General features: G+C 38.8%; 1 protein-coding gene across 1 annotated transcript in view; it reads right to left on the bottom strand.

Moving 5' to 3' along the window:
- Window positions 1-3318: 3318 nt before the first annotated feature.
- The window catches only part of ZWINT (ZW10 interacting kinetochore protein), a 73607-nt gene continuing 53170 nt past the window's right edge, over window positions 3319-23755 (bottom strand). Inside the window, exon 9 of the mRNA XM_059170227.1 lies at window positions 3319-4469. The gene's annotated coding sequence lies outside the window, so the exon portion shown is untranslated. The remainder of the gene's footprint in view (window positions 4470-23755) is intronic.

Below are 23755 nucleotides of genomic sequence, written 5' to 3'. Positions count from 1 at the left end.
TCACCATTGAATATAAGGTCCATAATTTCACTGGCAAAAAAGTAAAAACAGCTATTTTCCTCTGAAAAGATAGCAGCCATCAAAAATAAACTCATAAAAGCCTCTATAATACAAAAAAGCAATTTTGTGCTGAGGCCAGTATACACTCTACCTAAATGCGGATCCATAGCAGATACTGAAACAACCTGTTATAATTACTAAGGCAGCATACTTACATAATCAAAAAAATTCTTGGAAAAATCACCAACTGGTTAATTTTAGTTATCTTTACCTCTAAATTAACTACCTATGCAACAGTGTTTGGCATATTGACAACCTTGATTTTGGTAGGCAGAAATCTAAAATGACTCTACCCCTCAGTGCTTTCCTTTGGTTTATCAATATACCACAGGACAGAAAGTATGCTCCATATGTAACTAAGGTCATTTATCAGTTACTCTTAAGCAAGAGAGAGGATCTGGGTATTGCTAATCTCATCATGTGATTGCTTTCATCCCAGAGCTTCTGTCTGGCTGGTAGCAGGTGTGGAAGTTTGAGATTCTAAGCTGGAGAGGGATCTGATGTTTTGTCATTGCTGCTGAAATGGAGAGGCGTCAGTGCAGGGCCCTACAAGGAGCCTCTAGGAGCTGAAAGGGGTCCCCAGCGGATGGCCAGCAAAAAATGTGGGGCTTCAGTCCTGGAACTTCAAGGAGCTGAATTCTGCCAACGACTTAAATGAGACCAACAGAGTGTCCTCCCCTAGAGCCTCCAGATAGGAACCCAGCCTAGCCAAAATCTTGATTTAGGCATGTGACATCCTGAACAGAAAGGCCAGCCATGCCGTGCTGGCTCGCTGACCTACAGAACTGTGAACTAATAAATTGGGGCTGTTTTCAACCACCAGTGTTGCAATAACTTGTTAGGCAGCAAGAGAAAATCTACTCGGTGACCCATATTGATTGAGTCTCAATTAATCGTAATATAATGTGTATCTTAGACCTGATTATCTGAAAAATCCTACAGACACACAAACAAATCAAAAAGTCAGACAACATATTTGTTTTAGAAACTTGACTCTTGCAATTCCAAGATCCTTACACATTTTTTGTTCATCCACCCATTCATTCATCCAGCTGTTCTCTCAAAAAATTATAGGGGATTGTAATTGTCTCTACAAATTCAAGCCAAACAATGTCATAGAGACCTATCCTGCCCTTATTGATCTTATAATCACCTCTATAAAAGTGATTTCTTCTTTGCTCACTTAAATCTGAGCCAAATGTGATAACTGTATTTTTAGTAATATAAATTGCATGACATTTCTGTACTTTGATTTTAATTTTGAACATATATATTGTAATAACATGAGTATTCATAAATTCTAATTTATGTGTTTGTCATTAGTGATTCTACAATACCAATTTATATTATTAGAAATGCAAAAAAAGTTATGAGGTCGGGTAGGCATACACGTAAGGTGCGTTTAGCCTTTCAGACACATTATTTGGGAAATAGTGGAACTTCAAAATCTCTAAAAGGGCATCTTCAAAATATATGAATTAAGAACATTTTAATAGTCTCGTATCTCTCTGTGCTGCAGAAAACTAAGAACATTAGTGTGGAATCTTCAAAACATTTTTCAGAATTTGACATATTATTCCTAGTTTCTTAGAGAAGAGAACAAATAGGGGATATTGTGATATGATAATGGAAATCTATTCTGAGGGTAGAACAAGATTCTAAGAAACATAAAACCATTTACTGGAAGATATCAAAAAGTTCTCACTGATGATGCAGTGTAGCTGCCAGTCTACCTCGCTGATAGAACTAGTAAGAACCAAGCCCGAGCGATGATGAGATGGTGGAGAAGAGGAGGAAGACCACGCAAACAATACTATTTATCATTTTTTGGAGATTGTTCTTACATGCCAATATCTCTGGTAAGAATGCTATGTACATTTTGTGTTTATTTCTCACTACATAACAGTAAGTTAAGAATCAGTTAATCCTATTTTAGATATGTTCCTGTTTTATAAATGAGCAGCAAACTGTTAAAGAATTCAGATGATTTGTCCTGCTTTTGAGAAGAGCATTTCAACAAAGGATTTGGACTGAGGACCATGTTGACATCTATGTCCTTAGCTAGTTTCAAAGGGTCTCCAAAGAAAAACAATAATCATGAATTACCCTCTTCAAAAATCCCTTGTCATAGCAGACCTACCCGGACTATCGAAGTCAACTTTGTGAGGACGTGAAAGATCTCCAGCTCTGGAAACAGGAAATGGAAATCTGAGCAGAAGGGCATCACACTGGAATGAATGGCATGGCGCTGGAATCACAGACATCACATGAGCCTTCTTTCCCCTCGGGGAGTCTTTTTAGGACAACCTGTTTCAGACTTGCACATTTGACTACTTGCTAAAGTCTCCTCCTAAATTTACAAGGTCTCAGCAGAAAGTATCATCTTCCCCTTTCTCTTGTGTTCCCACATGTCAGCCCTCTCTCTTTGGGAACAGAGAAATGCTGTTTCCCAGGCCAGCTACGTGGTTCACTATCTGGGCTTCTCCATCGCTGCCCCATCCTTCCCAGCCACCGTCCAGCCTGGCTCTCATCATTTCTCCCCTAATCTCCCCCCAGAGCCATGTAGCTGCACTCTCTTTTTCCAGCCCCTGTAATTATGATCACACTGATGCCACGCCAGCCCTCCTGACAGGCACACCCAGCCTCTCTGTGTCAATCACAGCTCATACAAGACTCAGCTTGCTTAGCACACAGGATGGCTCATGACCATCTTCCATTCCCTGCAGACTCCTCTCCCAACAGCCTGCAAACTCACTCCCTTCTCCAGGTGTCCCCCAGTTCCTGGGCTTTTGGAATGTGTTTCATGACTTTGTAAATTTGGATTCATTTGCTCCCCCTCCTTGTGTCCTCTACACTCTGCCTCAGTCCGTCCTCTGCTATACTCTACATGTCCTCAGCTTAGTCATTTCTCCCTGCCATGGGATCCTGAGTCTCTTGAGATTCAACTCGCCCCAAGCTGTTTGGTGCATAGAGTTACTCCTCAGATATTTGAAGAGTGAAGAAAAGGAGAGAGAAGAAAAAACACTATTTACAGACAGCTTTCCACCAGACAGCTTTCAACCTGCATAACGGGCACTTTGAAAGAGAGATTGAGCAAAGCATCATTACAATTCTGAAATAGAAACAAAGGCAGTAGAATAACATTCATGAGAGTAGTAGACATTGACTTATACCTAAAAAGAGAATTTTTAGTAGTGTGAGTGATATCCTAGAACATAGGCAAAGGCATTGTCAGGAAAGCATAGACTAGTCAGGGCATACAAATCTAAACTCTTTTTTATTGGGCATTTACACAGGAGTCTTGGGCAACAATAGTAGAAAGCTTGGGTCATGACAAAAAACACTTTTAGAAACAAGTGGGAAAATCTATAATTAATTCTGAAAGCAGTAGGGAGTTAGTAAAGATTACCTCTGATTTCTTTGAGACCTACTTAAATCTCTGTTTCAACATATCATGGAAAGTTCTTTTATGACTCAAACATGAGATTTATCAATATCCAAATTCCCCATCTTATTTAAAAGTCAGAATATTTCAAATTATTACTACCACACAATTATATAAAACAGTTGTATATTTACCTAGCCCCACTAGTAAATTATAAGCAAGTTGGAAAAGCATCTTACCTTTTCTCCCAAATCAAAAAGTATGTTGTCCTGTGTGGAAAAGGTAGCTAGTAGTAGTATGTGCTCACACCATCAAACATTCCCAACGGCTTGACAGTCATCAGAATACTGACTTTCAACAAAATATATTTAGCTCAGAAATGAACCTAAATCAAGTTTTACTCCTATTTTTAAATTTCTCTAGGTACTTTGGGATTTTGCATTCATCTGTATAATCATTGTAAAGATCAATTCCCCTTCTTTAGAGTTTAAAAAAAAAATGCACATGTGAGGATTTTTTTTGTTTTGTTTTGTTTTTGTTTTATTTTTTTCCTATTTTCAATTCTTAATACATTCAGGGCTCAGCAAGAAAGCTTTGTTCAGGTTTCAACTCAAGAGTCAGGCCTGTACTCACTGAACATCTCCATTCAGATTTACCTTACTGTGCTCTCTATTTAATCTGTTTAAGAAGCTTTATGTGTTTATTATTGTACTGGACCATGCCAAGAGTTCTCTGCTGAAAGTAGCAGCTTATGCCTTGTTCAGGAAATACTTCCCACATAGCTGCATCTTGTCATCCCTGTAGGCATTTCTGTATGTGTTCTACTTCTGTGCATTGTGGTTTCTGTCTCTTAGTAGGCTGGAAGAACGATTTCTTTCTTTCTTTCTTTCTTTCTTTTTTTTGCATCAAAGCTACACAAGGACCTTGGTAGCTATTTCACAGTTACCATACTTCTTGTATTTTCAAATCTTCTATCCTCTGGGTCGTGCTGTGTACAGGACGATACAAGACAAGGGGACACAGTCTACAAAAGACAAGATGCAGTATGATCAGCTGATATGGTCCAGAACAGTGAAAGAGTTCTCCCCATGCGGATCATATAATCTTCCTGCGGATAGTGTCACTTCCTTAACTGCCTATATTATGTAGGTGCCATCATCAACTAATAAAAAAATCAAGCCAACAAACATTCACTGAACACCTTCTACTGTGCAAACTACTTTCCTGGGCACCTGGAGTAAGCCAGGTTTTCAAGTAGGTAGATGAATATTCTCTCTCCTCTGTTTTATAACTGTTTTCAAATGATTGCTATGATGTCTTGACATCTCTTTATATATTTTCACATTTTCTTGTGGTGAAAGCTTGGGTTTCTGAGAAAGTTCAGTTTACCCTATTGAGAACATAGCACGACAAATAAAGCAACAGGTGGCCTTTTTCTTGCCCTGTTCATCCACTGTGTCTCCAGCACCAAGTTCAGAGCCAATGAGCTGAATGAAATTCGTGGAGCAGGTGGCCCAGGCTGGTGCCCTTCACAGAAAGTACATCAAGGTGCCTGCACTCAGTGGTACTCATTACTTGTTATGAGAATGGAGCACTTAATGGGGAGTAACACATTGCTTGTCTGAATGAGGTGCTCCAGGTCCAATATCCTCACTGTATAGATGATGAACTCTCTCTCCTTTATAGGTGGTGGTGCTTGCAGAAGTAAACGTCTCAAGGGCAGTCACCTGGACATTAAGCTTCCAGCTCTGTGCTCAGCTTCCTACAACACACTTCCTTCTGAGTCTGAGTGGGCAGCCCTGCAGTGCTCAGATCCTCCACTCCCAGCCCCACAAGGAGAGGCACACACTCACATGAATAGTCTACTCCTTACCCTCGCAAAACTGAAGCAGCTGAGGGAAAATTGAATCAAAGTATACTGTGTGTACTACAAGCAAGTGCTATTGTCAAAGAAGAGCCTGGAAGTTTGGGGGAAGAAGGTAAGTCTCCTATCTTACCTAAACTCCAACTGAGGTATCTGGCAGCTATAATGTCCCTATGAGGATGACAGAGGCTCATAGGGCTTTGATCTGGAACTCAGTAAAAATGAAACTTCTTGGAAGACATTTTTCTGTCATGTTTAGAAGTCCAGTGGATGATGGGCCTGATACAAATAGAGTACCTGGCTGTTTTGAGGATTGCTGAACTGAGTTAACTTCTTGCCATCATCTGCTTCCTCAACTTATTTGCAGTCACCAGCTGTTAAGGGGAGGTTTTCTATCTAATGATAGGAAACACACATCTGGACAGCAGATTTCCTGTAGTTTGTATAAACATCCATATTATACCATTAGGAAGGAGAGAATCCATTCAGCTTTAGCTGTAAAATTGCTCCAGAATATTTACCATGGATTTCTTTATATGTATATGTTTGTATACATCTGTATATGTGTATGTACACGTGTATACCTGTAATTTTAGTGTCAGATGACCCCTCTAGCCCATAATTCTAACTTTTCATTGGCCCTGAAATATGCTCCATGAAGTTAAAAAAAAATAAAGATAGAGATTCCCAAAAATGACTAGTACAGTTTATTTATCGATAGTATTTCATTCTCGGATAATGAGTTCAACAGCATGTGTGAATTTTCTATATAATTGAGAGCAAAATCTTTAATGTCCACTATAATAATTTATTGTTTCAATGGCAAACACTTTAAAATAGATTCTTGATGCTCTTAGGAATAGATGCTAATGCCATTTTAATTCTATATCTTGTTACCACTTTGCTAAGGATTTAGCTTATCTAATGGGGTAAGATATATTGTAAATTTTTATATACATATCAATTAAAGAAAAACAATAGTTATAAACAGCAAGTTGTGGACTGGACTGTGCCTGGGCTTATCCTCTTGCTCTGCCCTCCCCCCAAATATTAATCTTGTTTAGATTTTGTGTTTTAGAGACGTGCCAAATAGTTATATAGTATTGAACTTCAAAATACCCTTTCTCACCCACACTGAAGATTTATAACCACCCTCCCATCTTTTTCTTCTGTCAGTGTTTCCGTGTATTTGCTTTTGTTCTGGTATTATATAAATCTTATACTTGGGGTTCATTTTGGCTGGGTTCTTTTTTCTTGTCATTTACTTTTGTCAGTCTTTTTGTTTGTTTGTTTTTGTTTGTATACCTTATAAATCTTACCTTTGGGGCCCATTCTGGCTGGGTCTTCCCTTTTATTTATTTATTTTTTTTCTGTCTCTCTCTTTCTCACTCTTTTTTTCTTTTTTCTTTCTTTTTGGTGGGGGCTCCCAATTGCTCAGAAGCATTCCAGGGTGCACCTTGCCTGGATCATGGTTGATACATTCAGCTACACATCCCCTCAACCACCTCTCACCAAAATGACTAGGAGGAGGAATGCCCAACAGAGAAGAAATTCAGAGACTGGGCCCTCTCCATCAAAGCTACTGGATATGGACAAAAACAGTATGCTGGAAAGGGAATTCAGGGTAACAATTATCCAGGCAATGGCTAGGTTGGAGAAAACCATTAATGATAACATGGAATTGATTAGGGCAGAAGTGAAAGCCACCAAGGAGGAAGTTAAAAATGCTATCAATGAGTTCCAATCTAATCTAAATTCTCTAACAGCTAGGGTAATTGAGGCAGAAGATAGAATTAGTGATCTAAAGGACAAACTGATAGAGAAAAAGGATCAGGAGGAGGCCTGAAACAAACAAGTTTGAAGCCATGAAAACAGAATTAGGGATTTAAATGATGCCATAAAACATTCCAAAGTCAGAATTATTGGAATTCCTGAGGGGGAGGAGAAAGAAAGAAACCAGAAGATATAGTCAAACAAATTCTCCATGAAAATATTTCCAGTCTGGGGAATGGAACCAGTGTTCATGTCCCAGAGGCAGAAAGGTCTATCCCCAAGATCATAGAATCTAGAAAGACCTCCAGAAACCTGATTGTGAAACTTATAAGTCATAATTTTAGACAGGAACTCTTGAGGTTAGCTAGGGGGAAGAGATTCTTTATGTACAGAATAACATCAGAATAACATCAAACCTTTCTACAGAAACCTGGCAAGCCTGAAAGGGCTGTCAAGATGTATCCAGAGCACTAAATGAGAAGAACATGCAGCCAAGAATACTTTCTCCAGGAAGACTGACATTAAAAATGGATGGAAAGATAAAGATCTTCCAAGACTGGCAAGGTTTAAAAGAGTATGTGACCACCAAGCCATCACTACAAGAAATATTAAGGGGGGTGTTCTATAAAAGAAGAAAGAACTCAAGAGTATCATGGAACAGAAATTTATGGAGACAATCTATAGAAACTAGGACTTCACAGGCAACACGATATCAATAAAAACGCATCTCTCAATAATCACCTTCATGTGAATGGCCTAAATGCTCCGATAAAACAGCACAGGGCTGCAGACTGGATAAAACAATAGGACCCGTCCATATGTTGTCTACAAGAGACTCATTCTGAACCTAAGGATACATCCAGACTGAAAGTGAAGGAATGGAAAATCATCTTTCATGCCAATGGGCCTCAAAAGAAACCTGGGGTAGAGATTCTTGTATCAGATAAATTAGATTTTAAACTAAATAACGTAGTCAGAAATAAAGAAGGACACTACATCATTCTTTTTTTTTTTTTTTTAATTTATTTGACAGACAGAGATCACAAGTAGGCAGAGAGGCAAGCAGAGAGAGAGGAGGGAAGCAGGTTCCCTGTAGAGCAGAGAGCCTGATGCAGGGCCCGATCGCAGTACCCTGAGATCATAACCTGGGCTGAAGACAGTGGCTTTAACCCACTGAGCGACCCAGGCACCCAGAACTACATTATTCTTAAATGGTCTATCCACCAAGAAGATCTAACAATTGTAAATATTTATGCCCCCAATACGGGAGCAGCCAACTACATAAAGCAACTGTTAATCAAGATAAAGAATCATATTGGTATGAATACATTAATAATAGGGGATCTTAACACTCCACTCAGTAATAGACAGATCATCCAAGCAGAAAATCAATAAAGAAACAAGAGCACTGAATGACACATTGGACCAGATGGACCTCATAGATATATACAGAACATTCCACCCTAAAACAACAGAATGCTCATTCTTCTCAAGTGCACATGGAACTCTCTCCAGAATAGACCACATACTGGGTCACAAATCAGGGCTCAACCAATACCAAAAGACTGAGATTATTCCCTGCATATTCTCAGACCACAATGCTTTGAAACTGGAACTCAACCACAAGAAAAAGTTTGGAAGGAATTCAAACACCTGGAAGCTAAAGCCACATTGCTTAAGAATATTTGGATCAACCAGGAAATCAAAGAAGAATTTAAACAATTCATGGAAACCAATGAGAATGAAAACACTTCAGTCCAAAACCTATGGGATACAGGAAAGGCAGTCGTAAGGGGGAAATACGTAGCTATCCAAGCCTCCCTCAAGAAAAAAAAAAAAAAAAAAAAGAAAGAAAACAAAGGGAAAAATCCAGAATACACCAGCTCTCTTTGCACCTTTAAGAACTGGAGACTCAACAACAAATTAAGTCAACCCTACAAACAAGAAGGGAAATAATCAAGATTAGAGCAGAGATCAATGAGATAGAAACTAGAGATACAGTAGAACACATCAACAAAACTAGAAGCTGTTTTTTTTTTTTTTTGAAAGAATCAATAAGATTGATAAACCATTGGCCAAACTTATTCAAAAGAAAAGAGGACCTTGGGAGCCTGGGTGGCTCAGTGGGTAAAGCCGCTGCCTTCAGCTCAGGTCATGATCTCAGGATCCTGGGATCGAGTCCCGCATCGGGCTCTCTGCTCAACAGGGAGCCTGCTTCCTCCTCTCTCTCTCTGCCTACTTGTGATCTCTCTCTCTGTCAAATAAATGAATAAAATCTTTAAAAAAAAAAAAAAAGAAAAAGAAAAGAGGACCCAAATTAATAAAATTATGAATGAAAAGGGAGAGATCACGACTAACACCAAGGAAATAGAAACAATCATCAGAAATTATTAGCAACAGTTATATCCCAATAGGTTAAGCAACCTAGATGAAATGAACTTCAAATTCAGTCTTGAATAAGAAATTCCACAAACATTAAAACTAAAAGAATAAATGAAGTGTTGTTACTCCAAATGTATCACAGACTGAAAACTGTCAAATGGGCCATTTGTGGAAAAGAAGGGCAAGGAGTACAGTATTCTAAATGTATCCCTAAAAATACAATGTGCTTTAAAGAAATTCAGTACAAAATAATCTGGTAGGTATGTGTATTACTTAATTATGATGCTACAGCAGGATTTCTGGGCTCAGTTAGTTAAGCATCAGTCTCTTAGTTTCCGCTCAGGTCAAGATCTCAGGGTCCTGAGATCAAGCCTCATATCAGGCTCTATGCTCAGCAGAGAGTCTGCTTGACATTCTCTCTCTCCCTTTGCCTGTCCCCTCCTCTCTCTAATAAATAAATTTTAAATAAAATAAAATAAGGGCACCTGGGTGGCTCAGTTGGTTAAGCAACTGTCTTTGGCTCAGGTCATGATCCTGGAGTCCCGGGATCAAGTCCTGCATTGGGCTCCCTGCTCCATGGAGAGTCTGCTTCTCTCTCTGAACTTCTCCTCTCTCATGTTCTCTTTCATTGTCTCTCTCTCAAATAAATAAATATAATCTTAAAAATAAATAAATAAAGTAAAACTGCACATATAAGTGAGATCATACATTTATCTTTATTTATCTTTCTCTACGTGATTTATCTTTCTCTATGTGATTACTTCACTTGGCATAATGAGCTCAAGTTCAATCTACATTGTCACAAATAGCGAGATTTATTTCCTTTGCATAGTTGCATAGTATTTCATTGTATCTCATTTTACACACACACACACACACACACACACACACCATATCTTTATCCATTTATCCATCTATGGACACTTAGGCTGTTTCCATATCTTGGTTACTGGAAATACTGCTGCAATGAACATGGGGGAGGCACATAATTTTTTGTATTTGTTGTTTTCATTTTCTTCAGAAAAATACACAGAAATGGAATTTCTAGATCATGTGGTAGTTCTATTTTTAAAATTTCTTGAGGGACCTCCACACTGTCCTCCACAGTGGCTGAACCAATTAACATTCCCACCAACAGTGCATGAAGGTTCCCTTTACTCCACATTCTCACCAACTTATTGGGATTTTTTTTTTTTTGTCTCTTTGACAGAATTATTCTGACAGATGTGAGGTGATAGCTTATTGTGGTTTTGCTTTGCATTTCCCTAATGAGGAATGATGTTGAGTACCTTTTTATGTACCTCTTGGCCATTTTTACATCTTCCTTGGGAAATTTACAAATGATATATCTGATAAGAGGTTAATATCCAACATATGTAAAAAAACGTTATACAACTCAACACTAAAAACCCCAAATAATACAATTAAAAAATGGACAAAGGACCTGAAAAAGTACTTTCCAAAGAAGACAGGCAGTTGATCAACAAACACATGAAAAGATGTTCAATTTCACTCATCAGGGAAATGCAAACTAAAACAACAAGATATCACCTCACACCTGCCAGAATGGCTAGAATCAAAAACACAAGAAATAATAAGCTGTTGACAAGGAGGTGGAGAAGAGAGAACCCTTCATGCACTGTCGGTGGGAAGGCACACTGGTGAAGCCAACTGTGGAAAACTGGATGGAGGGTCCTAAAAAAATTAAAAATAGAACTACACTATGATCCAATAATTCCACTACTGGATATTTACCCAGACAATATGAAAATACCAATTCAAAAAGATATAAACACTCCTATATTATCAGCTTTATTTACAACAGCCAAGATACGGAACCCGCCCAAGTCTCTATCTACAGATGAATGGTTTAAAGAAGATGTGTAATACACACACACACACACACACACACACACACACACACACACACAAATATTATTCAGCCATGAAAAAAGAATAGAATCTTGCCATTTGCAATGACGTGTTTGGATCTAGAGCGTAAAATGTTATGTGAAATAAGTTAGAGGAATACAAATACCATATAATTTCACTATGTGGAACTTAAGGGAAAAAAAACAAGTGAACAAACAAAAGAAAAAAAAAAAACCCTCTTACAGGGCGCCTGGGTGGCTCAGTGGGTTAAGCCGCTGCCTTCGGCTCAGGTCATGATCTCAGGGTCCTGGGATCGAGTCCCGCATCGGGCTCTCTGCTCAGCAGGGAGCCTGCTTCCCTCTCTCTCTCTCTCTCTGGCTGCCTCTCCGTCTACTTGTGATTTCTCTCTGTCAAATTAATAAATAAAATCTTTAAAAAAAAAAAAAAAACCCTCTTACATACAGAAACAAACAGTTGGTTTCCAGAGGGGAGGAGGATGGGGGATGGGTGACATAACAGACAGGGATCCAGAAGCACACCTGCCAGGATAAGCTCTGGTTAAAGCATAGAATTGCTGAATCACTACATTATACACTTGAAACTAATATAACACTGTATGTTCATTATAGTTCAATTGTAAAAGAAAAAAATGAAAAAATAAAAAGTCAAAAAAAAGGAGAAACTGATATCATAATTAACTAATTAATATGCTTATTTGCTGGCTGACTAAGAGGTCATTTCTTTACTTAAATTGTTTACTTCAAGAGATGACCTTTTTCTCACACTTTTAGGTGTACCTGAGTATTCCTGATCTTCCATCAGAGAAGTTGTTTGGCCAGCTGACATCACTTTCAAGCAGTTCCTAAGTGCCTGAACATCTGGGGGCCATGGCTGTCTTTATACCTCAGTGTTACTCTGGTCCCTACAGGTAAATTATTAATATACAGTGGAAATTCCATGGTTTTGGGAGTTTGGTGGGCCTGGGCCTGAATCCTACCTGAGATGGTCCCTATGTGTATGACTTAGAGTAAGTCATTTGTCAGGATCAGGCAGTGTGAATGCGAAGTATACAGCAGTCATTCACAGCACGTGTCTGTGGGTTTTTACTGCTAAACAGACTCAGGTTTCATGTCAAACACTCTGACTCCCAGTAAGACATGAAAATTCCTCACTGTAGCCTCATGGCAATTAAAAACACAATTAAAAAACACAATCCTTGTTTTTTTCTGTCTCTTTTCAGACTGATTCTGTGGGAAGCAGGATGGCGGCCTCCATAGGCCCCACCATCTTGCTATCTCATGTTCTATGTGGACTTCTCACCAAGAGCCACAGATGACTTTGATGGCTGTTGGCTGCCTGAACAGTTTCTACCGTGATGTTAACCTGGAGCTTGTGGACATGGCATGTTCCCTGAGGTCTTACTTCCCTCATCTCTACACTGGAAACAAGACTATGAACACAATGGGTTAATTAAATATCTACCACCAAACATTTATCACAATGTCTGACACATACAGACTATTCTATTTTGACAGCTATAATTATAATTGTCTTTAGCATGATACATGAATGAATATTGTAAAATTCTTAAACCAAGTTCAGGCCCCTCATGGCCCTTTTTTCCTCAAGCCTTAGAAGATTTAGCTACCATAATAGAGGCAAATCCCACATTTCAGCAATTTTCCCTGGGCCCTTATTCCACTTGGTTTTGCTTCTTTATCTTTATTGATAGATATTTGTAGAACTATCAGATCATCTTACACTGTCGTTTATTTAAATAAAGCAATGCACCTTGTACATTTGGGATTCCTCTAGAATTTGGACAGTCCAGAAGAGAATTACAATATGGTTCCTAGGAAAGTGTGACTTTGCCCTACCCTAGACCAATCGGAATTTATTAAAAATAATTAAGTCTAAGTGATACCTTGGATCTTCCAATGCAAATCAACCCCCTTTTAAATTTAAATGATATGAAAGGCACAGAATATTCTACTCATGAAATTCTAATATTTCACCTTCATGTATTCTTAAATTTTCTGTTCTTTTGTAGCTGACTGAATTCAATCCCTGGAGTTCTGAGAAAAGTCTTTTTCTGAGAAAATGTAGGGAGGAAGCAGTACCCATCCATACATGCAGTTCTCTGCTTGGGTGTATGGTAAAACACCTGGATTATTTTAATGTTTGATCCACAAAGGCCTAGGTTTTGAGGCAAAGGGTATATTCTTCGATCCTTCTTACGCTTCTCTTTATCAGAACGCTTGATCAAGAGCATTGATAATCTGCTGTCCGGTATTTCCCCAATTCATGCTAGACCAACAACGAAGAATCTAGAACGAAATGCTGAGAAGTTCTGCTCCCCCTGAGAGCATGTTTATGACTCTATGTTTTAGCACTCTAATTAGCCTACCTAATCCTGAAATTGCAAATAAAAGATAATAAAATCCAATTCCAAAAGTGTAAAAGTAATTGTTTAATGTATGTCTGCATGTCTTGTTTTCATAGCTGAGTGAATGAAGACTTATTGTACCAAATTAATGTGATTTGAAGACCTAAGTAATTTTTCTTAACTATCACCAATTAATCAGGACCCCGTTAAGTATTAGAAACCCCACTACTTTGTGGGATTTAATGTCAAGATACACAGACTTCAAAGTCTTGGAATTCACCAGGCATTACCTACAATAAGGCTGGCTCTGCACAAATGTACTGAGTAATTCAGCAGCTTAGTGTTGTTGCATTTGATCTCATTCAAATTATTTTAACTTTATGTAATATTGCTTATTAAGAAAAACTGACCTAATATAAAAACTCTAATATCTTTTAATCTGTGCTCTTATTTCATGATCACCAACCATGGAATTTCAAAGGATGGTGGCCAAGTGAATTGAACTGTAAATTGCATTTACATTGTTGCCACATGGGCGGTATCACTTTAACTAACAAAGCATTCTCTGTACATTGTCAAGATTATCCTAAATATTTTAAGTAAAGGTAAGTTTTTTAGAATATATTCTTATATTTTTAGATACATTTTAAAAAATAAAATCTCCTTATTACCTAATTACATAGGTAGAATAATTCCTTTTGCTAGGGATTGAATTCTTTCTTGCAAAAGAGAGGTACTGAAGTCCCACTACCTCAGAATGTCACTTTATTTGGAAATAGGGTCTCTATGGAAGGAATCAAATTGTTAAAATGAGGTCACAAGAGCGGGCCCTAATCCAAAATGAAGGTGTCCTTATGAAAAGGAAAAATTCAGACACAGACCTGCACAAAGGGAGGATGATGAAGAGAAAATAAGATGAAGAATGCCATCTAAAGGTGAACACAAGGACCAGGGCTATGGTGCCCACACAAATGACTGTCTGGAACTGCCAGAAGGTGGAAGAGGCAACCCTGTGGGTTTTGGAGGGAGTATGGCTCTCCCAACACCTTGATTTCATATTCCAGCCTCACAAATTGTGAGACAATAAATTTCTGTTGTTCTAAGCCACCCAATTTGTGATGCTTTGTTACAACTACCCAGGAAAATAATACACATTTCTTCCTTCACTTACTTTATTGTGTAACACTTGGGTAATATGCTGATTCCTTTACAACTAGATTCGGTGATGTATTATAGAATAATAGCTCTAAGTGCAAGGTTATGTTCTATGTTATATATGTTTTGCATATACAAGCTCATTTAATTCCTACAACAATCCTTTGAAGTAAATGCCATTATGTTTCTTTTTATAAAAGAAGATGCAGAATCACACAAAGGTTAATTGATGAGGCCTAAGAAACACAAAGCTTTCTTGGGTAAGTTACTTCTGTTTGTCTTTCATATTGATGGGTATCTGTGTTTCATACTGACTTCACTTTGCTTGATATGTTATAAACCACTCAAAGTAAATGTGTATTACTTGGGAGTCAGGTTGCTTAATCTTAGTAGTTACAACCTCTCAAGCATGAGTATCTAAAATCTTGTTATAGTTCACACGTGCCACTTGCTCAGAAAAAGGGACTACTGGAAAGAACCAAAAAAGAAAAGGAAAAGTCATTTCTCTTCATCCAAGAGGCTCTCTCCTCCTGACACTTCCTATGTTTTGATATGTCCTAGACAGAATGGTGAGGTGGGCAGCAAAAAAAATTCCTCAAGACTTACTTAATGGTTAAGAGAATCTCCTTCTATGCATTGATGTTAAATTTGACAATCCATTTAAGTTAGCATGCCAAAATGTTTCCTTCATTCCATGTACTTATTTTAAGAGATGGTAGCATAATATGTTATAGTACACCAATGTGGTCTAAAACACTCTTTTAAAGCAGCTGTCACTTATCAATTATGACTTAAAACCTATACAGGAAACTTATTCCAATTAATAATTCTATTTAACCTACCAAAGTACTACAGTTAAAGCAGGTAGTCAGAGTGTCCAATTCTGTCCCATGTGAAGTTGATGTATTTGCAAAAATACATCAAAACAGTAAAAAGTCTGAAATTTTGTCCTACTTTTAAATAAGAATTTAAATGTCATGAACATTGTCAGAAGACTCCTTGGTCAGAGACAAAGGATTAGCTACTCCCAGAAATAGCAGTAGTCAGAATACTAACATTTTCTTGTGCTGGTTCCTTGGGTCCTAATTCCCAAAGGGCTATACTGAAAGAGCCAGATTACAGGTGAGTATAGAGTAGCTTTCATTACAAGAGAGAAAACCTGAAGTCAGATAACCTGAATGTTTTATAATGGGCAGTAAGCATGCCTGTCCTTTGCTTTGGAGAGAGATGTTATCTCTATCTCCCAAGACAGTAAGCAAACAAGGCCTTTGCTTCAAATGACAACATCATCTCTGTCTTCCAAGGACAGTCTCTATGCAAACATCTTTGAAAAGATAATCAAGAAGAAAAGTAGTTAGTTCCTCAGCTCACATGACATGAAGAAACACAAGAACCCATAGAGTTGTTTCCCCTAAAAAGCATGCAATTAATTCATCCTAAGTGAGCACTAGAAATAAATTACTTAGTCAATTTATGGAGACTTAGTAATATATTTGACCAATTTCATTAATAGCTCTAGACTCAGTAACTCTGACAAAGAAACATGCATCACAAGAGTAACATCTGGAAGGCAAAACAACTATGTAGCACACAGCAGATGAGGAGAGGAGAGTGAAGTCAATGAACATCAGATTAATACCACTGATTCTTCCACGTCTGGCTGAGGCAGACTGGCAGGGATAGGAGTCACCCTTTCCCCCACAACAGATGAACAACTAGACAAAGACACGAAACAACTATTATCCAACCATGTACAACACACGATGCAGGACCAAGATCCCTGAGGAAGGGAAAAATAAAGAAGGTATATTCCTCACTGCCTCAGCTTGCTGCCTTAAGATAGCTTCCTGGCTGAGGTTCAGGGTCAACACCCAGCCCAGAAGTCCTCCTGAAGTGAGGAAATGGAGCTAGAAGTCCAGGGAGGTTGCAGGAGCTTGGATGCATGGGGCAGAGCACTGGAGAGGGTGGAGTGCACAGAGAGAGACCCAGCTCTGGGGATGTGAGTCCATCTTGCATCTTTAGATGAGTACCAAACTGCGTGTTTGTGAAAAGACTGCTGTTGTCCAGAGAAAGGAGCACCTGAAAAGAGCACATGGCACAGCAACAGAGCCACACAGGGCTGAGAATATAGCAAATCTTTCAACCTGCTGGACTAAAGCAAATATTTGAGTCAGGTGAAGATTTCTTACAGCACCAAATGCATGGACCATAAAAAGAAATAACTGATCAATTATAATGCACTAAAGTCAGAATTTCTGCTCCTCAAAAGACAATAAAACCACTAATTATTTTCAGATAACATATTTAATAAAGAACTTGTATCCACAATATTCAAAGACTCACAAAATGAAGAAGGCAAACAATTAATTTCTCATAAGCAGGCAAATTGTTCGAGTTGGCACTTTAGCAAATAAGATACACGATAGTAATTATGCACGTGATAAGATGCTCCACATTATTAGCTGCAAACTCATTAAAAATTAAAACAGATATACCTATAGGAATAACACTACTGCTATAGGAATGTCTAAAATTAACAAAGCTGACTGTACCGGTGTTGAGGACAAGGAACACCAGAATTCTTGTTAGAAACACTCTGAAAAGCAGTCTGTCAATTTCTTGAAAAGTTCCTGACATTCCATAGAATTCACCCTGTACCAGCTACAGGGATTTACCCTTGAGAATAAAAGCACAATTTCATACAAAGACTGCACAGGAAAGGTCATAGCAACTTTATTCATGATAGCTAAAATTAGGGGAAAAATTTCTAAAACTAGGAACAATCCAAAAGGCCCATTAACAAGTGACTGAATAAAAGAACTGCAGTATGTCTACACAATAAACTAAAAGTAAAATAAAATGCAATGAAAAAAGGATCCACATAACCACATGGTGTATCTCAAACTAAGCTAAGTAAAAGAAGCCAAAATAACAAAAAAGACTCTATATTACATGATTCTGATGATATAAAATCCTAGAAAATGCAAGCAAACTCAAGGTGACAGAGAGCACATCAGTGGGTGCCCAGGGACAGAATCAGGAGCTTGGGAGGGGAAGGGATTCCAAAGGAGCGTGACAGAGGGCCTCATGGTGATATTTTCATCATCTGGACCATCACCATTGCTCCATGTGTGAACCTGTGGAAACCAGTCCAACTGTACATTCTAAAGATGTGTAGTTAATTGTATTTAAATCAAGTTCTAAAAAATCTTGACCAAAATCATACAAATAGTATTGAGGAATAAGAAACAGAAAATGTCTTCATTGGAGAAGTGTCTGTCCATATCTTCTGCCCATTATTTGATATGCTTGTCTGTTTTGTGTGTGTTGAGTTTGAGGAGTTCATTATAGATCCTGGATATCAACCTTTTGTCTGTACTGTCATTTGCAAATATCTTCTCCCATTCCGTGGGTTGCCTCTTTGTTTTCTTGACTATTTCCTTTGCTGTGCAGAAGCTTTTGATTTTGATGAAGTCCCAAAAGTTCATCTTCGCTTTTGTTTCTTTTGCCTTTGGAGACATATCTTGAAAGAAGTTGCTATGGCTAAATGGCTATCAGACACATGAAAAAATGTTCATCATCACTAGCCATCAGGGAGATTCAAATTAAAACTACATTGAGATATCACCTTACACCAGTTAGAATAGCCAAAATTAGCAAGACAGGAAACAACATGTGTTGGAAGGGATGTGGAGAAAGGGGAACCCTCTTACACTGTTGGTGGGTATGCAAGTTGGTGCAGCCTCTTTGGAGAACAGTGTGGAGATTCCTCAAGAAATTAAAAATAGAACTTCCCTATGACCCTGCCATTGCATTACTGGGTATTTACCCCAAAGATACAGATGGAGTGAAAAGAAGGGCCATCTGTACCCCAATGTTATAGCAGCAATGGCCACGGTGGCTAAACTGGAAAGAACCAAGATGCCCTTCAACGGATGAATGGATAAGGAAGATGTGGTCCATATACACTATGGAGTATTATACCTCCATCAGAAAGAACGAATACCCAACTTTTGTAGCAACATGGACGGGACTGGAAGAGATTATGCTGAGTGAAATCAGTCAAGCAGAGAGAGTCAATTATCATATGGTTTCACTTATTTGTGGAGCATAACAAATAGCATGGAGGACACGGGGAGATAGAGAGGAGAAGGAGTTGGGGTAAATTGGAAGGGGAGGTGAACCATGAGAGACTATGGACTCTGAAAAACAATCTGAGGGTTTTGAAGGGGCAGGGGGTGGGAGGTCGAGGTACCAGGTGGTGGGTACTATAGAGGGCATGGATTGCATGGAGCACTGGGTGTGGTGCAAAAAATAATGAATACTGTTATGCTGAAAATTAAAAATAAATTTTAAAAAACTGTATTTACTTAGCTTTAGAAAATAAATTATAAAGATGTTAAAAAAAAGAAACAGAAAATGTAAACAGTGAAAACTGTTCATTTTGTAAAGTTTAAGACTAAAATGTCCTCTTTAAATGAGTTGTTTAGATTATATATATATATATATATATATATATATATATATAAATAAAATAAATAAATAAATAAATAAATAAATTTATTTTAAACCAAATCCAGAGGGAAAAAATACTTGTTTTCCTGCCAGAAGTCTTTTTAATGGGATCACTATGGTAATTTTAGGAAAAAGATGTAATATACACAGACACAATCATGGAATTTTCCAAGCAAAGTACTGCAGTTAAAACAGGTGGTCAGAATGTACAATTTTGTCTCATGTGAAGTTGCACTGGAAAAGCTTTCTTACACATACAATAAATGCATAAATTAAAAATCTTCATATTATCCTGATTCTGGACCCAGAAACTACATTGTTTCCATGACTCATCTGTCAGACTAAGACTGAAGTTCTGTGTTGTTCTGTGTTGTTGTTATCGTCCCCTTAATACTACCGGAGAGCTGTGCTGTGGTCTGTTTTAACATATGATGCCTAATGCACCAAAGAACACAGACCATCGGGCTCCAGGTCACTGGACGTACCTCGAAAACCAGGTTCTCCTAAAGTGAGGGGTGAGAAGTCGGAGTCCAGCAATGTAGTTGGTGCTCAGCTCCCTCAGTTAACCAACAGCAGGTGGCAGAACACACCCAAAGATGGGCAGAGCATGGAGATAGGCATCTGGAAGTTAAGAGCCCAAATTCACTGTCATCAGAACTTTCTCAGAGTACATGGAAGAGGTCCGCTCTAACCCAAACAGTTGAGCCTGTAAGGATCTTACAGCAGCCTCATGGCTGGAACTCTCGAGACAAGGGTTCATCTGCAGAAGACACACAGCACGGGACACACATCCTTTTAATGTCAGAGCTTTCCATTTCTCTTAGGTCAGGTAAGAATAGCTCCTAGCAGTGAGGCAGGACGGAGACAGAACATGGGACCATACCACCCACTGTCGGGGGAATTAAGGCAAGAGTTATGTGATCACTCAAATCTCAAGTGTAGAAGAATTCCTTGAGGGACTTGGTGAAAATTCCGATTCCTACCATTAACTCGTCCTCAGCCACTGAAGTCTGATTCATCAGATCCAGGCTGGGGCCCAGGCATCGTACTGAGAGAAGATGTATGTCATGTGGTCTGAAGACCACACTCTGACAGAAGTAGAGTGGTTAAGAGGTGGAATGATTGGGCCGCACCCTAACTGTGGGAGGAAAAACAGAGCACACTTAGACTCCCTGGTTCAGGAAAAACAGGAAGTGAACCTATCTCAAAATATTACTGTGAGGGGGCCCGTAGAAAACATTAAGAACTGGGCATGGCACAGAGAAAACACTCAGAAATTACTTATAACGAACGAACTTCCTTTTTATCATTATGGAGGGAGGACCAAGCAAAACATGGTAACTGTTTGGTAGTGGAATCATTATGAACTGCTGTACTCTCCTTCTGGCAGGGCAAACGTAACCACTCTGTTTAAAACCACGGACGCATGTTGCAGAGCACACTATAAACAATGGATGGAGGGTTGGTGCTCTAGGATGAGGGGCCCATGGCTCCCATTTCCCCAGGATGGCACAGAGGGCACTGGGTTGACAGCCACAGCCATAACCAAGATTATTCTAAAAGGCACAAGTGGGTGGCTCAGTGGTTAAGGGTCTGTCTTCAACTCAAGTCATGATCCCAGGATCCTAGGATGGAGCCTCACGTCGGGCTCCCTGCTTCTCCTTCTCCCACTCCACCTGCTCGTGTTCCCTCTCTTGCTCTGTCTCTGTCAAATAAATAAATCTGTCAAATAAATGAATACAGTATTTTAAAAAAATTATTCTAGGAAAACTTGACTGTAGTAAGCAGTGATTGAGAAACTGAATTCTAAAGGAAATGAAAAAAGCAGTCTGTATAGATTTAAAAATTTACATCAGGAAGGAAAGACATAAGTTCTAGATGTTTTATATAAAGTTATATTTTATTACGTCCTTTTAGGTATTTCTGAAAGAATGAAGATGAAACTTCAGCTAGTATACTTCCATTTATGCTAATACTAACAGCAAAGGCAAAAGAAATAATCGTAGGACTATAGAAAATAAGAAACATTTCTTAAAAATAAAAATGAAGGGAAGCCTCTGCCTTCAGCTCGTGTCATGATCCCAAGGGGTCCTGGGATGGAGCCCCGCTTCAGGCTGTCTGCTCAGCAGGGAGCCTGCTTCCCCCCCACTCTCTCTCTCTCTGCCTGCCTCTCTGCCTACTTGTGATCTTTGTCTGTTAAATAAAATGAAATCGTTAAAAAAAATAAAATAAAAAAATTAAAAATGGAATTGTTATTATTATTGTTAGTCTATTTATAAAACCTTAATACATAAATAACTTCCACTGTGTTTTATGAATATTTTCAATTATTTCAGTCACATGTCATGGTCATTGATGAAGTCAAATGTACATAATTTTTTTAAAAAGGTACCTTTCAGGGGCACCTGGGTGGCTCAATGGGTTAAGCCTCTGCCTTCAGCTCAGGTCATGATCTCAGGGTCCTGGGATCGAGTCCCGCATTGGGCTCTCTGCTCAGCGGGGAGCCTGCTTCCTCCTCCCTCTCTCTCTGCTGCCTCCCTTCCTTGCCTACTTGTGATCTCTGTCTGTCAAATAAATAAAATCTTTTAAAAAAAATGTACCTTTCAGCAGTTTCTTATCTATATTCAAAGCAAAAGAATAGTAGTTTTTTTGAGAATTTTTTTTTTTAAAGCTCTGTTGAGGGGCGCCTGGGTGGCCTTTGGCTCAGGCTCACTCCTTTATTTACTCTTTCTCTCAAATAGATAAAATATTTTTGTTAACTTTTAAAAAATTTTTTGAAGATTTTTTTTCTTCATTTCATAGAGAGAGAGAGCGAGCACATGCCAGGGTGGTGGGGGTAGGAGGAGAAACAGACTCCTTAATGAGCAAAGAGCCTGACACGGAACTCAATCCCAGGACCCTGAGATCAGGACCTGAGCGGAGGGCAGATGCTTAATAGACTGAGCCATCCAGGAGCCCTCAAATAAATGAAATCTTAAGGGAAAAAAAAAAGAAGAAGAAGAAGCACTACTGCTCATTATGTACTAGTTACAAAAGATTCACGCTGTCAAATATATGACTCCAAGTTTTTGAAATAAAAAAATGTATTAAATATATATATATATATATTTATTCATAGAAATGGAATCAGGCAGACTGTATTTTTAAAGGAGATTTCATTTCTTAGCCATTTTAACTTCACAGTAAAATTGAGTGGAAGGTATAGAGATTGTGTTTTTCTTTCCAAATAACATAAGAAACTGACATACTTGTAAAAAAGACAAATAGCACAACTGTGAATTAATCTAAAAAAAACACCAAACAACCTTTGAGAAACAGTAGTGGAGGTCAGGTTTGTAAATTGCGTGAACACATTATAATTTCAGTCCAAATAGTCTTTTATTGTTTGGAGACTCCACGATGGGAAACTGCTTACTTTAGGAGGATATCCTGATGTTGCTTCTGAGGTCTAAAATCCAAGAGAATGACCCATTGTTAAAGTTTCCATTTGCTATGGACCTTGAAATGCTGATAAAGGTTATGTGCTTCAGATGCATTCCCTTTGAAAAGTCACCCAATTCTTTTTTTTTTTTTTTTAATATTTTATTTATTTGACAGCTAGAGAGAGAGCACAAGTAAGCAGAGTGGCAGGGAGATGGGGAGAGAGAGTAGCAGGCTCTCTGCTGAGAGCCCGATGTGGGGCTCGATCCCAGGACCCTGAAATCATGACCCGAGCTGAAGGCAGCCGCTCAACCAACTGAGCCACCCGGGCGCCCCGTCACCCAATTCTTTAACGGCCACATCCTCTATAGTTCATGTTGGTTAGTGATTACCTCTGTGTGCTTTTTACAGATCCTTCCAGAGCCTTCTTCAGTCCCCTCATCCTCCATGCTCTGGGGTCATGCACCCTCATTATCCCTGCTCTCTGCAGCCATCCACATGCTTTCAGTTCCTCTCCTTCCCTGCTCTTTGGTCAGATTATCTTCTGACTCAACCTCACTTCCTCCATCACTTCTTTCCTCATGGTTCTTGGTGACTTAAATCTTCACACAGATGATGCTTCTATGCCTGGGCCCTTCTGACCTCGTCCTTCACCTGACCTCAGCCATCAGACCCTGCAGGATTTGCCTTGTCATTAGGGAGGACACACTGGATCACCATGGTAACAAGATCACCATAAGCTCAGTGGTTGGAAACAACAGAAGGTTCCTTCCTTTTCTTCTAGAATTCCCCATCAGTCTGAGTTCTCCAGGGAGGCTCTCCCCTTGCAGTAGCTCAGCATTCGAGGCCACTCTCATGTGAACCGAGTCCTTCTCAATAGAACATGCTAACTACTGCTGCATCAAGGAAAAAACACAGAGAATTATGTGCATTCCTTTATAAA

This window comes from Mustela lutreola, chromosome 4 (genome assembly GCF_030435805.1).
Source record: "Mustela lutreola isolate mMusLut2 chromosome 4, mMusLut2.pri, whole genome shotgun sequence".
NCBI classification, from domain to species: domain Eukaryota; kingdom Metazoa; phylum Chordata; class Mammalia; order Carnivora; family Mustelidae; genus Mustela; species Mustela lutreola.
The sequence above is the reverse complement of the archived record's forward strand: the minus strand, read 5'-3'. Positions and strand labels throughout refer to the sequence as shown.